Source organism: Pinus tabuliformis, chromosome 4_2 (genome assembly GCF_031772625.1).
Source record: "Pinus tabuliformis cultivar Carrire ecotype Pingquan chromosome 4_2, CPIR1, whole genome shotgun sequence".
In the NCBI taxonomy this organism is placed as follows: Eukaryota; Viridiplantae; Streptophyta; class Pinopsida; order Pinales; family Pinaceae; genus Pinus; species Pinus tabuliformis.
This window is the reverse complement of record NC_142304.1, coordinates 466,315,326-466,331,851: the sequence shown is the minus strand read 5'-3', so window position 1 is coordinate 466,331,851 and position 16,526 is coordinate 466,315,326. Positions and strand designations below refer to the sequence as shown.

General features: G+C 38.1%; 1 long non-coding RNA gene across 1 annotated transcript in view; it reads left to right on the top strand.

Annotated features, from left to right (window-relative positions):
* The first annotated feature begins 790 nt into the window (after positions 1-790).
* Positions 791-16,526, top strand: part of LOC149169980 (uncharacterized) — a 54,957-nt gene continuing 39,221 nt past the window's right edge. Inside the window, exons 1-2 of the long non-coding RNA XR_016259823.1 lie at positions 791-1,400; positions 1,495-1,593. This is a non-coding gene — a long non-coding RNA (uncharacterized LOC149169980). The remainder of the gene's footprint in view (positions 1,401-1,494; positions 1,594-16,526) is intronic.

Genomic DNA, 16,526 nt, shown 5'->3' with positions numbered 1-16,526 from the left:
TACCTTATGAGATAATGTTGAGTGAAATAGGAGCAACTTCCATTGAAGCAATTGCTATGGTGCGGCTCATAAGATACCTAAAAAGAATTGAACGAATGAGAGTAGGTAGATGACCTAATGTTATCTTCAATGAAGGCATGAGTGAAAGAAAGAAAACATGGATGAAACAAAACTACACATGGATGCAAAAATGGAATATCTACCTCAATGCCTGTCCCACAAATAGCAAGGAGCTAAAGGATTTTGTTATGGAGAAGTTTCGTGAAAAGGTATGGGAAAAAGAGTTGGGTAGAAAGAAGAAATATTATATTGAGAAATTCAACCTTACGTGTGATTTACACCAAAAAGAGTTCATTGGAGCTAGCATTTCGTGGAGGGCAAAGGTTCTTATTGCTTAATTAAGGACCAACTCACATCAACTTCGGTGTTACCAACTCACATCAACTTCGGTGTGAAACATGACGGTGGAAAAGGCCTAAAGAAGCTTGGGAAGAATGGGTGTGTACATTTTGCACGTCTAGGACTGTGGAATTAGAAAACCATTTCATTTTGGAATGTGATGCATTCAAAGACAAACGAGAACATGTTAGCATCCGTTTCTTGGCATTGTCTTTTTAGCGAGGAGCTCGTTGGAAGGTTGGGTCAGCTCATCATCAACTTGAATAAGAAAAGCACTGAATTGCAAAGAACAAAACACAGAACTAATGATCTCATAAATTATTTTAGACTATTTTTAATATCGGACACCTTAAAATATCATTTCATTTTATTTGATTAAAAGAGGTTCGGCGGTAAATGACAACCACTGCTAATCGTTAAAATTGAAACCAGGAGGTTACGGTTCATTTTATTTCATTAAAAGATAGAGGTTCGGCGCTAAATGACAACCACTGATAATCGTTAAAATTGAAACCAGGAGGTTACGGTTGCAGTGGAAGGGAGTAGGATGAAGTAGGGTCTTGGAGGCCAGGCAGACCCGCCGGCTCCAAGAAGAACCCCAAGCCCTCAGTCAGCACAAGCTGCAGATCTCCAACGGATGCAACGTGGGGGAGACAGCAAGGAATCTATGTTTTAGGTGGCAGTGGATTTCTGTTCAATGTTTCCATCGGCCGACCTGCTGCGAAATTGTGTCTTTGCATGGGCGCTGTCAGATTCTTTCAGATTGTCGGGAAGCATTATTTTGCTTGCCTCCTTCAATCTTCTAGCGATAACCTCTGCAGCCTCCTTTAAGTCAAAGCAAACGCATTGGAGGAATCAGGGAACTCGCATTTCAAGGAAAATTGGTAGGTTTTTAACCATTGGCATTTCACAGGAAATCACAAGGGTTTTATCCATGGACATTTGATGGGAATTTCGAAGGGTTTTAACCAGTGGCATGTGAATTTATGGAGATATTCTAGGTAAAGCTTGTCTGCTTTTTATTTTCTTGTCTGTTGCTTTTTTATTTAGTTTTGGCACGGGTAATGATTTCAGAAGAACTCTGCTCTGCAACAGTTGAAGGCAAAGAAGAGGGTTCATCATTGTCGAAGAAGATGAAACGTGGAGAGTTCGTATAGGTCCGAGGGATCAACCTCATTCTTCGCCTGGAATCAGGTCGGTATACATTGGTCATCTTCCCTCTGTGTATGCATTCTGTCACTCTCTTTTTCAAAAATAAAGAAAAGAAAACACCTAGGTGAAACCCCATAAGATAATGTGGTTAAAATTTATAAAGCTGAAATCATTTAGGGGTTAATATTAAGAACTAGATATATATTCTATCATTAATATAGGGAAAAAACGGCTAGGTAAGCCCGTAACGCGATGTAGTTAATATTTAAAAATCTGAAATCATCTAGTGGTTAATATTAAGAGCTACATGATTACATTGGCCAGTCATGGTATGTGATAACTTTTAATTGCAATTTTCTTTCTGTATGAGCAGTGTTGTTCATACAACCTTTCGGGCTGGTACCTTGTAGATAACTGTTTTTAGTTATGATCTAATTCAAGGCCCTGGTTTACTAGATGAATTCTTTCCTCTAAATATTGAAGTCGGTGTTGCATTAGTGCAGGAATAGATCTTTATATATATATATATATATATTTTTTTTTTCAATATCTAATGATGCACCCTACCCTCCGACGCGTAGGCAATGGTGAGATATTCCTCTCGGCTCAGGAAAAACCTCAACCACCATTGGCTTAGGAAGAGTGAACATGTCACTAATGGGATGTGAACCTGGGTGCGAAAGATAACTATTCTTTCTCTCAAGCACTTGAGTTATCCCAGTTGGCAAAATGTCATCAATCTTAATGTTTGACTGTTCATATTTAAGATGAAAATTGTGTGTAGGCAATGGTGAGATATTCCTCTCGGCTCAGGAAAAACCTCAACCACCATTGGCTTATGAAGAGTGAACATGTCACTAATGGGATGTGAACCTGGGTGCGAAAGATAACTATTCTTTCTCTCAAACACTTGAGTTATCCCAGTTGGCAAAATGTCATCAATCTTAATGTTTGACTGTTCATATTTAAGATGAAAATTGTGTGTTAAAGCTGAGCGGGGATAAAACAACCATTTCTAATAGATCCAATGAAAGTTAAAAGGTTAGGAGTGAAGGCCCTTAAAACAATATTGAGATTTTCCAATTTGATAAGGAGAGGCATAGTGCTAGAAGATACATGAGACACTGGGTTGCTTCCTTCTTTTATGTTGTCGGTTCCGTCTTTGTTCATATCCATGTTATTTTCATTTGTAATTAACTGAGATGCAAATTGTGACTTTATTTTTTGTTTTAATTATTTATCCTCGTTAAAGAACTACCTTGAAGGTTATTCCTCTTCTTCATGAGATTTTCTTTAAGATGACCGTAAACAGGAATGGAAATGTGCACAAGCAACATGTCGTGTAGAGTTAAAGTAAATCTGGGCTGTTTTGTTCACTCTCTTGAGGTTGCTTGAAGTTTATCTCATTTTAATCTTGTTTGGTTCTCATGAGGCATTGTTTTAACAAGATCTATTAGATCATCTTTTAGAAGTGCATGTAGTTCTCTCATTAACCATTATTCATGCTATTATCCCTATTTCTAGGTATTTTTGGCAAAACTAGGATTATTCGAGAGCATTGCCTTTGATTACTTGATTGAATGTGAAAACCTTACCTAGGTAATTAAATTAATCCAGTGGAGGATCATTTGCTATGTTTTTTCCTTGGTCTTTTTTAATGGTCTCCCTCCTCGGTGGGGCCTATATGCCTTCTTTTGTTTTCATGTATAACTTCCATCCTTTGCTTTTTGGCCTTGAATTTTGCCTTTTTGGGCATTCCTTTTTTGTTTCCTTTGAATTCTATGGATCCATGGATTGTTCTATATGATTTATGGAGTTTGGGAGTATTCACCCTTGTCCTTGTTTTGTGGGCTCTCCATCACGATTCATGTTACATAGTAGGCCCCTACCCTACCCTGTTGTGTAATTTATCAACAAGCTTGCTATTTGGATTATTTGTCATCGCAATGAGTTAGATGCTCATTTGATTTGTAGAAATCCATTGCACCCTACCCTTACTCATTTTCACAATTTAATTTTTTTTTATCTTCTGCTCGTAGCATTTCCAATTTTGCTTTATATCTTTGCCTTGTAGGTGGCCTTGTCCATGAGTCATGGTCCTCTACGGTTTGTCATGTATTTGTAGTTTTTGCCAATCCCTATTTTAGTCCTTCTTTTCCTTTATGTTGTGTCATCTTTGACACCTCTTTCCCTTTGTGTTTGGTGGATAGGTTTAAACCTTCACATTTTAGTTTTCTTTCCTTGGTTTGTACTTGACATTTCTTGTGGCATCCTCTAGTGTATTGCGGGCAAGTTTTATTGGCCCTTTTGTCTTTTTTTTTTTCTTCTATTTTTTTAGTGACAAATCCTTTGGCTCTTTTCTTAATTGTTTTCCTTAAAACACTAGGGGGCTTAGTGTTTTCCTTGCTCATGTCAACCTTTTGATCACTGTTTCAATCCCTCAATTCTCTTTTTAGCCTCTCTTGTCCCATTTGGTGCTTTGGCCTCTATTTCAACCTGTCAGTCCTCCTTTTTGGCCTCTTTGCCCCATTTTTGGTTTCTCAACTTTTCCTTAGCTTCTTTCCCCTCTTTTTTGGCCTCTTGACGACCTTCTTAGCCTTTCAGCCTATTTTTAACTCTTGTTATTTCCAAACATCTTCTCTTTCTCCAAATATAATTTTTGTTGGGGCACTTTTTATGTTATCTCATAGCCCTGTTTACTAGTTGGTAAAATGCAAGTCTTGTTTTTCCTTGTTTCTTTGAATATAGATATTGATCTTCCCCTTCATCATCCTCTCATTTTATAAATGAAGCGAGCTCGAAGAGCCATATGATTGTGATTATTAATGGTAATTAACAACTTCCTTTTCACTCATGCAACAAGTCAAGTTCGTAGCACACCTCCAATGTAGGCTCCCTCGAAATTGGATAGGGTAAAATGGACTTGTTCAATGTGATTGCAAAGAGTAAAATATTACGTTGAATAGAATACAGATGACGCATCACAAAAAATGGCATAAAAGAAAAATGTGCATCTATTAAGGGAGGTGTAGTGTATTCGAAACAAATCTCACAAAGGTTGCGAGTGATTGTGTCAAGTGTGAAACCCTGCATACATTATGGTGCAAAAGAGACTGATCATTAAAGTTTGTGCGTTATGCATAGTGCATTGGGAAAATATCAAAGTGGTCTTGAAAGGACTGTAGCGAGTGCGCAGGTTGAGAAAACAAAAACCACACAAACATTACAAGGCCACAAGCATCAAAGAACTTTATATCGAGAAGTATATGACGAGATTGTATAACAAAAGATCATTTGAAATCATGCAATGACATGTCCATGGTCTATAGTATTGTTCCAAAACAACGCAATGGCAACCAAAGGGTGCGATAATGCACACTTTGATGAATGCATGCTTTGAGAACATCATTAAATTGAAAGAAAATATCACATGATAAAGATTGCGCCCAATTGTAATGAGTGAGGAAGCAGTGTTGCAAAGAATTTGATGCACAACAACACTGTGGTTCTCGCTGGTCCTTTGGTGCAATAGAAGCACTTTCCAATAGGTTTTGCATTCACTATAAAAGGAACGTTACTCTCTCTGAAGATGCCCTGGTGGCATGTTGTGGATTCCAGTGTGGGGACGACTGTGATGGTGGCTTCCCATTATCTGCAGGGTGATACTTCATCAGTACCAGCGTTGTGACTGCCGAGTGTGACCCTCACTTTGATGAAGCCGATTGCCAACATCTAGGCTTCGAGACTTTGCATCTAACTCTCAAGAGCACATGCCACATTCTTAGAGCACAATTCCTAACTCTTTGCTTCTTGCACATGTGCCATGCGCTAAACTTGGCAGTGTTGCCTTCGTGAGCGTAGAGTGCACTTATATTCGACAAACATCCAACCTTCGTCCCATACAAACCTAGCATGTGCTCATTCTCTGTGCTAGCAAACTCACCTACACACTGTGTTGCACGGGTACCCGCACCCGGGGGTGGGGTTCTCGAACTCGTCCGGGGTTCCCGCACCCAAGTACCAGATTCGGGTACGGGTTCTTCCCAGACGAACCCAGAAGAACCGAGTTCTTCCATGAAGAACCGGGTTCTTCAAAAAAAAATTGGGTTCTTTTCCTTTAATGAGTTCTTGGGTTCTTGGGTTCTTCGGGTGCTTGGGTTCTTCGGTTGCTTCGGGTGCTTGGGTTCTTGGGTTCTTCGGGTTGGGTTCTTTGGGTTCTTCGGGTTGGGTTCTTCATAAAAAACTATGTTAAAAATTTAATTTTCAATTATTTTTTTTTATTGAAATTTAATAAATAACTTATAACAAAGGTAAACTTAAGAAACCCTAAATCCAGCGGCAGTGGGCAGCTTCAGCAGCAGTGGGCAGCTTCAGCGCAATGGACAGAGCAACTTCAACGGCAGTGGACCGTGGTATTTACAAGTTTTCATTTGCAATTTTATTATTTCAATTTTCGTTAAAAGTTTAAAACCAAAAACCCAGGCCTGTAGACCCGTGTTCTCTGTTCTCTGTAGACCCGTGTTCTTATTTCAAAAGATTACAGACCGAAGACTGTCTTTGTTCACATGCCTTAGCATTGCTCTGTGGGCATGACGTGCTGCTCAAGGGTAATGAATCATTGTAAAAATTTATCAACAGTGATAAGTTTTTCAAAACTTATGAGCGACACAGTATTCTGAAATCATATATGATTATGATATCTCAATATTATAAAAGGAACATTATGGGTGTACAATCCCACAAGCAGAATATCATATCATATTGCCTGTAGCTTTGTGGAAATATTTAATAAGGTGATGACCATAGTTGGAAAAAAAAAGGTAGCTGTTTGCACATTCATGAGTCCCTTCCTACCACAGGAGACTCTTATGATCAGTCTCTCCATTAGTCTTATGCTATAAAAACAATTTCAAAACTTATGCCCAAGGTTTGTTAGAGTCTCAATGTAAATTATGGATCTCCTGTATTTGTGGATCTTCAATGCCTTTAATATTGTATGGCATCGAAACCAGAACTGGAAAAGAGACCTCTTACTCTGTAATTTGAGCCTGTAGATTCTTGTAAATCAATTTGGAATGAATTTAATAATTTATGAAACATTCATTCCCAAGCCAAATAAGTTAATAAGTTAATAACCCTCAAATTATAAACTGTAAATGCACACATACAGGTTCAGACATTTTCGGTCAAATAGAAAGTAGGATTGAGAGTCGAGACCAGCCATAAGCTGTAATCAGCTGATGTTGTTAAATGGCGAAGGGCTATTTTGGACAATGGCTAAATTAAGTATCAAAATCTGCCAATTTCTCACAGCATTCTGATAACATCATGTTAAGATTAAAACTAGGAAAATATGCCTAAATGAATAAGCGTGTTTTGTGGAAGGGTAAGGCTGCCACTGTTTTAACTTTTAACTTTTTGGGATTGCTTTACCACAGAGCACACCATGCATGGGGCATTTCCTTCTAATGATGTGCATGTTCAAATTTCATATATATTATTAATTATAAATTTACAATTTATAAAATTTAATATTATTATATTACCCGACGAACCCACGCACCCTGTTTCCAAAAATGCCGTCCCCGTCCCCATCCCCGTCCCCGCACCCACGTTTCCCGGCAACATAGCCTACACATGAAGAATTGCCAAATGCCAAAATATTTTATATCGTATTTTTTGAAGGTCAACAAAACCACGCACAAGCAAGGAGATAATGCCATCGCAATTGTCCATTTCTCCAAGGGTGTATGATAATCATTGCACGAGAGACATATTGTTGTAGACACCAATGTGTTTTGCAAAACAACATCGGTGGACGCAATGACAAAACAAGAGGTCGGGAAAGCACATGCTCTTGCTCTAGAACCAAAGGGAAACAACATACCCATGTCGTGGAAAGGGTATATGAGCCATACGATGAGTTTATAGTTTAGTGAACTTTATGCATTACAAGTCCACATGGAGTGTGGTGTAAGAGCGATCAATACAATGCGTGTAAGAGGAAGGACGGATCACAACACTCACAGAGGAATGTGATGAGGACACATCATAGTTTTAGAGTGCAATAAGCAATTGAAGCACTTATGCCATCTAGTGGGAAATGCTTCAACAATGCGCATGCCTGTGCATACACGACACATGCAATGGGAAGATGAAACGCCACATTATATAAGTGCATTTCGTTAGAAGTTGAGAGATGCGCCAGTGAGAATATGCATGCTGTATGCAGCTGTTGGTGTTGGGAGCCTTCTCCAAGTTCCAACGATCTTTATCTGGATACCAGATTGCGTTTTGGGTGAGATGACTTCCCCAAGAACATTAGTGTGATAATTGTTTGCCCAAAGGGCATAGGACCATTTTTAAGATGGTTGTATGGCTAGGGCCAAGAGCTTGATGGTGTAGGAATAAACTCTAGCTTTGCTGTGCATCACGATGTTGATGGGAGAGTAACAAACGGTGCTTTGCGATGGTTAGTTGCTTTGGGTTCACCCTTAATGTTCAGAATGATCCTGGAGGATGAACTTGAACAGTTGCACTTCCAAATGCAACTTGAACAGTCGCATCATCAATCCTTGAACACAAATCGCATATGCAATAGCCAACTAGGTAGAGCTTGAAATTGTGACTAGCTTTGTCACAGGAGAATGCAACCTATGCTGCATTTGAGAAGTGTGATCGTCCTTGTGAGCCAAATTTGCGACTAGACCATTGTATTAACACTCCAGGTCGCAAATCGCAATTATGAGCCTTAGAGATGCATTAACAAGGTGTGATCTGCCATGCAAACGCGAACTGCGACCTATCCTGCCACGAAACTGTGGAAGGCAACCAAATTTAGATCACAAGTTGCATTCACGAGCCTCTCCAATTGATGATTGTACATGTGATTCACGCTAATGTTCAAATGTGTGACCTGCTATGCTCTCATTGTGATCTGCTCCCTAAAATGAAAACTGCGACCTCTCTACTTTGGTCGCACATGACAAGACCAATGTGTAACTTTGAATTGCGACCCCCTGTGATGCAACAACTACCATTGGTGTTGATCTGGAGAATGGGTTGCACAAAGTTGATTTAAAGGTTCCAAGGGGTGATTAATAAAGATGTTATTGGAGGAGGAAAATTGCCAATCCTTGAGTCATTCTTTTGAATTGTTCGCTCAAGTACAAAAGGGGAGAGGACACGACAAATGCATAATTAATTAAAAAAGAAGACTGAGGTGTTTTATTGAAGATGGAAGAGGAGTACATAGAAAAGATGTGTGTGCAAATTTTATCTTTCACTAAAAAGTGGCTTAGTGATCTTGTTGCTCGCTACTTGAGTAAGGCAAGGAGTTAGTGCAATCAAATTTTTAAAGTAAACAGATAACAATAGAATTGCTAAAGATCGTGGAACTACAGTTGTAAAAGGATCGAAGGAACTACAAAATAGTGATGTTGGAATTGAGGCAAGATTGTTTGAGGTCCAAAAGATTGGGGACACTTATTTTACTTTTATTGTTGACTGCAAGGATCAAAAGCTTGCACAATTTGTTTGAGAGATTCCAACAGAGACCTATTTTGCAGGATGCCGTCCAAGAACTTTGGCCCAGAATTGTGGTGTGAACATCATTAGAACCATGACAACACTACAAGCAAAACATGCAAATGCGGAAAATGTGTGGACTGGGATATATGGCAACATAGGAGAAATCACTGATATCAAAGAACACAGGATAAGGGGTGCATATCTCTGAAACAATTGAGAATTCAAGAGGAAAGGATGTAGAGCATAAGGACCTTAGCAGAAACAATTGTCAAGTTATGGACGAAGAATTATTAAGAGAAATGACAAAAGAATAGGGACTGTACTGGGCTCCAAATTGATATCTTACTTTCAGCCAATTTGTTATATTTCTAATATTATTCCTTGACTGCAAATATGTATGACCCATGTAATTTGTTTGCAGGTAGAAAAGAAGGAACGAGAATGTTGACCTATGTGGAGGAAGCCAGGGTTTCTCACAAGAGGTTGTGCAACTAGGGTTTTCGCTGGTGGACAAGTTGGCTCTTTACAAGCTTCGAGGACCTTTCAACAATCCTAAGGGCACGATATTATAAGTTGGTTGAATGATTGATTCCATGTAGATGAGATACAAAGACAATTGACATACATTCTGTGAGGGTTGGGACTAACTGTCAGAGAATGGCCCCATATAGCTGCCCAAGGCACTATGTCAACCAAGTTGGGGAATGTTGATATTGGTCTTAAAACCAATCTACTCGATGGAGGGTGCAGTAGCAGGAAGATAAACACTTAGCACAACAAATGAACATTGCCACCTTGTTCATTAGCTCGTGCTAGTCTCCATATCGTTGCAACAACATTGACAACAAGCATTCTAGGGTTTCCAAAAAACCATCTCTATTCTCCTCATAATTCCTCTTCTCTCATAACGTGGATACTTCTTATCATAATGTCAATAGTGATGCAAAGATCAATTGGGCATGTAATAGTCATTAGACATGAGAGAGTAGGTGAATAGTCACCTCATTTCTATAAATATGCCATCGTGCCTCATTTGTCAAGGACTTTAGCACTTGAGCTAGGACTAGCATTAGATAGCTGATTTGTGCTTAAGGAGCTAGAGACACTCAACTCTTGGGAGCTAGTAGGGAGAGTTGTGGTGAGTCTAGGGTTTTGCTTTGAAAATGGTATGAGCAACCCATGTTCCATTGTTGGGCTTTGATGGTTTGTAGGACATGTATTTGTAGCAACATTAATAAAAAATTCCCCTCTTTCGACATTGATTCCCATGCACTCTCATGGTGGTTATAATGGCTATCCGGTATTTCCATTATGTGTGTATGTGGGCTTGCGTGTGGGTGATTTGTCTATGAACTAATTCATTGCTATTGCACATGTGGTTGCTTTCGAATCTCTGCTCATATATTCCACGCTATGCTAGTAACTTACTGTAAACTAGTTTGCGATTACTTTTTGGTACTTTCCTCTTCATGTGTGTTCTATATGGTTTTAGCGCTCTAATCCTTCTTGTGGAATGCTTCTTGTTGTTGTTTTCCATTTACATCCTTGTATCTCGTTCTGCATGTTATCAATTGTGAGCTGATCTCATCCCCCTTTCTCTGGGCATTTCATTCTTTCCCTCGCTCTAACATCTCACATTTGACAACTAGGTGCAAAACAACATGCTGGTTGCCGAGCCTACATACCGGATGGGATCCTATCCCAAAAGGTGTGAGGTATAATTGGGACTTCGCATCGGTAAACGCCCTAGTTGTTGGCGGGCAATTTTCTCCCATCAACAACATCCTTGTTTCATAGAGTTGATTCCTTAGAGATATCTTTTGACTGGTTATGTTGATGACGTATATAATTTTACCAATGTATCATAGACTTCCTTTGATGTAGACAAATATGAAACAAAATAAATGAGATGATATTTGATGCACTCAGAGAATCCTTTTAGCTCTAATTTCTCCCCTGTTGTATTTGGCCACTTCTCTAGCTTTGTTCCTATTTGGTATTGGAACAACGCCTTCAACAAATTGCATGACTTCATTTTCTTTAAGGACTAAATAAATCCTCTTCTTCTAGGGTTTGAAGTTGGATGCTCCATCAAGATTGTTGCCTTCTTTGTAGATAAATGCCATTTGATTAGGAGTATTAGACATATAGAATAGAAGAGTATTTACTTGAAAGTGAGAGAGAAAGCTGCTTAAAGAATATCTTCACGGATGTCTTCATGTGAGTGAGAGTTGCTTCAAAAAAATGAGTGTGTGTGAACGATGTCTTCAAGCTTCGTTTCTTTGCTTCGGTAGTGAGAGAGTACTGCTACGAGGGTGTATTCAAGTATGCCCACAAGTTGTGATCTTCAAGCTACCTTCCTTCACCTTAGCTCTGATACCATGCTGAGAAATGAAGTGTGATGGAGTCGAACACCTAATTTATTTTCTTGATAATTACTTGTGAATATTACATGTCTTGTTCATACTTCTTATGTCTTCTTCATCAAGCAATTATACACATGTTCGACCTTTAAGGAAAATATAAAGATCACAAAGAGACAAGCTTAGTCACCAGGTTCGGCGAATTTGAACGAATAAGTTCGAAATTCGCCAAACTTCAAACGAATACGAACTTATTCTTTCAAGTTCGCCGAACTTTATGGCGAACTCGAATTTAAAGCCAGACTCGAATTTTTTTGCGAACAAAGTTGATTAAATTTGTTTTGGTTCGATTTTTTTTCCTGCTTTAAAATTTTTTCGAAATGAATTGCGGCCCGCAGGCACGTTTTGCTTTTGGTTTCATTGTTTGCGGATGCCGGAGGGTTAGGTTTCATTGTTTGCGGAGGGTTAGGTTTGATACACTACTAGTCTACCACCGAGCGACCGACAACCACTGACCTCAACCAGTTACTGAACTACTAGTTCGCTTGAGCAACATACAGACTACAGTGACGGGCCACAGGTTTTCATCGTTCAACAGGGTTTTTGACAGGTTTTGGACGGCTTTTTCGACGGGTTGTGGGCCGTGGCTATTTAATATTAGATGAAAACAAGCTCATGAATTAATTCTCTAATCTGACCCGATGAGATTTACATCACCCACGTTTTCACATGTTAATTTAATAAAATTTTAAGAAATGGATTTATTAAAATGGTTTTTATCCTTAGCTCCTCATTTTAATATGATTTATATTTTCTTGCGTGTCTTATAAGGTGATATTTCACATATACCACGATAAAACATTTTTTTAGAGGAGTTTATATAAATTTTAATGCATTAAAAACTTTCTCATCGGACTATGAAAAGTAATAGGGTTGCTCCATATTTATGACCTCCAATGCAATCAAATGATGTATATCACTTGTAAGTGCGTTTAATAGAGTTAAGACAGAAAGATTTATTTTTTTATGAATTGATATTAGCTAAAGGTTTTGTATAGTTATTTATTTATTTTTATTTTTGGATTTTTAATTTTTATTTTTTAATTTTATTTTAACTGATTTGAACAAAATTTAAATTTTGATGATGAATAGACAACATTACACATTATACTTTAAACTGATTTTTTTTGTTACTTTGTTTATATACATTTTTTTTTTAATTTTTTTAATTTTTTCGAATTTCTATATGTTGAACTTTATGAGCAAAATTTTAGTTGCCGAACTTTATTCGAATTTCAAGGTCGCCAAGCTCGAACACGAACTTGGTGACTTTGGAGACAAGAGACACCAAAATTAGGCTGCTAGCCAGGGCAAAACCCACAAGGGGAAAACTCAACAATCCTTCTCTTATAGTATCACATCAAAATGAGAAATATCCAAGATCAAGACCAAACTGCCACGAAGATACCAAGTCCAACCCCTCCTCCAAGTTACTTCCAAAGTCAAATTCAATGCTGGTCAAACTGCTCCAAATCTAGTCAATAATATGAAATTCGGACTTGCAACTAGGCCCAAATTTCAGCCTGCAACTATCTCAGAAGTTTCGACCTTTGTCACAGAAGTTTTGTCCTTCCACATGTGCGAGTTGTCAAAGTCAAGGATTCAATCAATAAAAGGAATATTCTTCTTGTCTTTAGCTTTTATTTCTCTCTCCTTTGACTCGTCTTTCTTCTTCTTCGCTTAGTTCAAAAATTGCTTCTTGTGATGTGTGAATGTGTGTCTCAAGTAGGTCGAATTGCCTCTTATATATAGCTGTCTAGGAGGGTCAAATAGGTGTCTCTTGGAGGGCTAGGCTGACTTGTCCAAGGAGGGCCAACTTGGTCATCTTCTGGGCTACTGACTTAGCATAAAATTCAAATGTCTTTTTCTTACAAATGTCCAAATGGGACATGACTCAAATACATTTTCTTTTGACTGATAATAAATTCTTTTTGACTCTCTAAGCATGAAGAACATGCTTCGACAAAAATATAATAAATATAATAAATACATCAATGTTATTTAGTATTTACATTATGAAGACCAACTCTAGTTACAACTTCAACACTTCTACATCGACCTAAGTGTTTAAGCATGCAAAAGTGGCGCAAAGTGTCCTTAGGAATCTTTCTCAAGTATTGAACAAGTTGCTATTGTAACTTATCCTAAGTCTAACTTTAGTGATTATATGATTTGAAGTGAGGTATTCTAATCTCGGTCGTCAATCACATTGGGGATTAGGGTGAGGGATTTAGCTCAATGTAAAGCTATAAAAGAAATGCTAAAGAGAGGAGAAAGACATACCATACAATGGCACGAGCCATTGAGAGAGGAATTTTTTCAAGTGAGGAGTGTGATACTCAACTGTGCAAGGTCCAAGGAAGGTGCAAGGGTGCAACACAAGAGTTGTAAATCAACCAAGGAGATCAAGGGGAGATTTAGGGCCTGATTAGCTAGATCAGATCTAGGGCATGTTGTAATTTTAAATTTCTTAGTTGGGCCATTATCCTAGGATGAGATCCCAAGTAGGTTCTGATTGAGTTATTAATGAAGAACTGTTGTTTGAGCAGAATCTGTGAGTCTCACATGTGATTGAGATTGGTTGTTAAAATTTTGCTTCCGCTGAATGTTTATGTTAGGAACCTAGTTGTGCATTTATTCAATCAATCTGTAATCTGCTAGGTTAATATATTGACGGGTGCTGGGTTTAGGGAAATTAATAAGAGTTTCCCTTCCCCAAGTCTAACACACATGGCATTTTATCAAGTTTCACATGCTTTGCATTGAACTTAGTAGAGTTCTTGGCACAAATCCTCCCACTGGATGTGTAGGGAGTTATTATACTTGTCTCGGTGTTTGACTACTCATAGACAATGTTGGAAATCTTAGTGGAAAAACTTACTTGTCTGTGATGTGGACCCAAGTACAATAAAATAATTTGTATTGACTAATTCGTTTGTTGCTTGCATGGCAGAAAGTGAGATAACTTGGACATTTGGTAGTCACTTGGACACTAAAGGACCTTATTGTTCATCTGGTTTCTAGTGCTTGTCTTAGTACTCCCATGGGTTACAAACAACAAATTTAAATTCATCCCACAGAGATATAGATGGTAAACACTCTATGTCATCTTGTAACCCATAGGTTAATGTAGCTATGATCTTTACCCTCCTTTTTTTAATCTTTTCCCAAGGAAATCCTTGCAGAGAAACCCATGGGATGCTTCCCCAGATTTGTGGATAACATCCCTAGTAAACTCGTTAGCATAGACTAGTGCTCCTCACCAAGGGCAATTCAAATTGGGAACCTATTGGCACAAAACTAGGTGAGTGCCTAGTAACACCGGTGACAGCTGGTTGAACTAACACCTTGGGATCTTTTTACCCTCTTTTATTTAATCTTTGTTGCTCATTTACTTCAAAGCTGTTTTCTTGCTTACACCAACATTGTTTACTTGTCTAAATTGTTAGAGTAATATCATATTAACAATTGTCAATTAGTTGTAAGCATTACTAAAGTCATTTCAGCTCTAGGTTATTTTATGCTTTATTTCATTTTAGTGTGTTTTTCGGTCTATCTATTCCACATTCATAAAGTGTATTGACTTGACTAGCTTGTAACCTCATTAATAAGGAAGCTTTTTGTCCTCTTTTTATTAATTCAATAAGGAGAACTTTCTACGTTATTTTGGTTTCTTTGTCTTTGATTTTCATGATATGGGTATCAGAGCTTATTTAGAGCCACAGAGTCTGTAAGAGCAAGACCTAGGAATTGTTTGGCAAAGATGGATTGAGGAATCACTAGTTTAGCACATTGAAGAGTCAAAAACTTTACGCAGAAATAAATATTGATTCGTTTTACTTTCCAATTGAAGTCGTGCCTTTTTTTAAAGGAACCTTGCAATTGTGGTTTCGAAAAAGGATAAGAAGGGAGATTTGTTAAAAGAAAAGTTGTGCAGTTCAGCTCTATGACAGTATGGTTGTTAGAGTGGCCAGAGGTCAGTCGTCAATTGTACATATGAGCTGAAAGAGTCATACATGTAATGATCTGTATGAATCGACAACCAGAAAGGATCTAGATTGCACATGTGGATTTCAGACTTATACAATGGTTCCTGGAAGAAATTTTGAGCTACCAAATTGACTGTATGGACACCAGAAATTGATTGTACGGGTGAATAATGATCAGTTTTCCATGAAATTTCTCAAGTTTTTGACAATACAGACGAATTGGAAGTAGATCTAAACTGTTCTTGTCTGTAGTATGCCTATATTTGTAGTCCCGGAAGTTTTAGCTACTTGTTTCACGTTTTTCATTAGATCCTAGGAGAAATGAACTATTTTGGTGTTGTTTGTTAGCAGATCTGCATGATTTGGCGCTGTTTTTTAGCAGGTCTATCAAAATCTGCATGTTTTGGCTTTGTTTGTGCAGATCCCTGTGTTTTGTTGCTAATATTGAACAAATTTATAAAAATCTGTGGTGTTTTGGAAAGATTTATCATAAATCATTGTGTTTTTTAGTTTTTTTAGTGATACATGCCTGCTACAAGTGTTTAGAGCTATTGTCCGGGTGTTATTACTTCAGGATTACAGAATGAGGAAGGGAAGAACATATATTTGAGCATTTTACTCTGTTTTAGTAATATTTCTGCATCTTCAACTTGTGCCATGGTCTATTGACCCAAAATCATGCTTTAATGCAGCCAAAGATTCTCTGGTAAGAACTACACTATGTGGAAGCAATGTATGTTGGGCATATTTGAGTACAGGTGCTTGGTTGCTATCGTTCTAGTTAAAGATACTCAACCACAACCTGTGGGTAGAGATTGGGATGAGTTTGCTGAGTGAGATGGAAAAAGAAACAGTAACACCAACTTGTCCATGACAGTTGAAACATCTCTTCAGTTGCAGAGAGGGAGGACTTTAATATGGCTTTGGAAGCATTTGAGAGAGTTGCATGAAACTTCAGACAAGGGAAGAACCTTGTTCCTTAATAACATGTTGTTTTTGTTCATGATGGATGAGAGTACAGCATTAAAAGAGC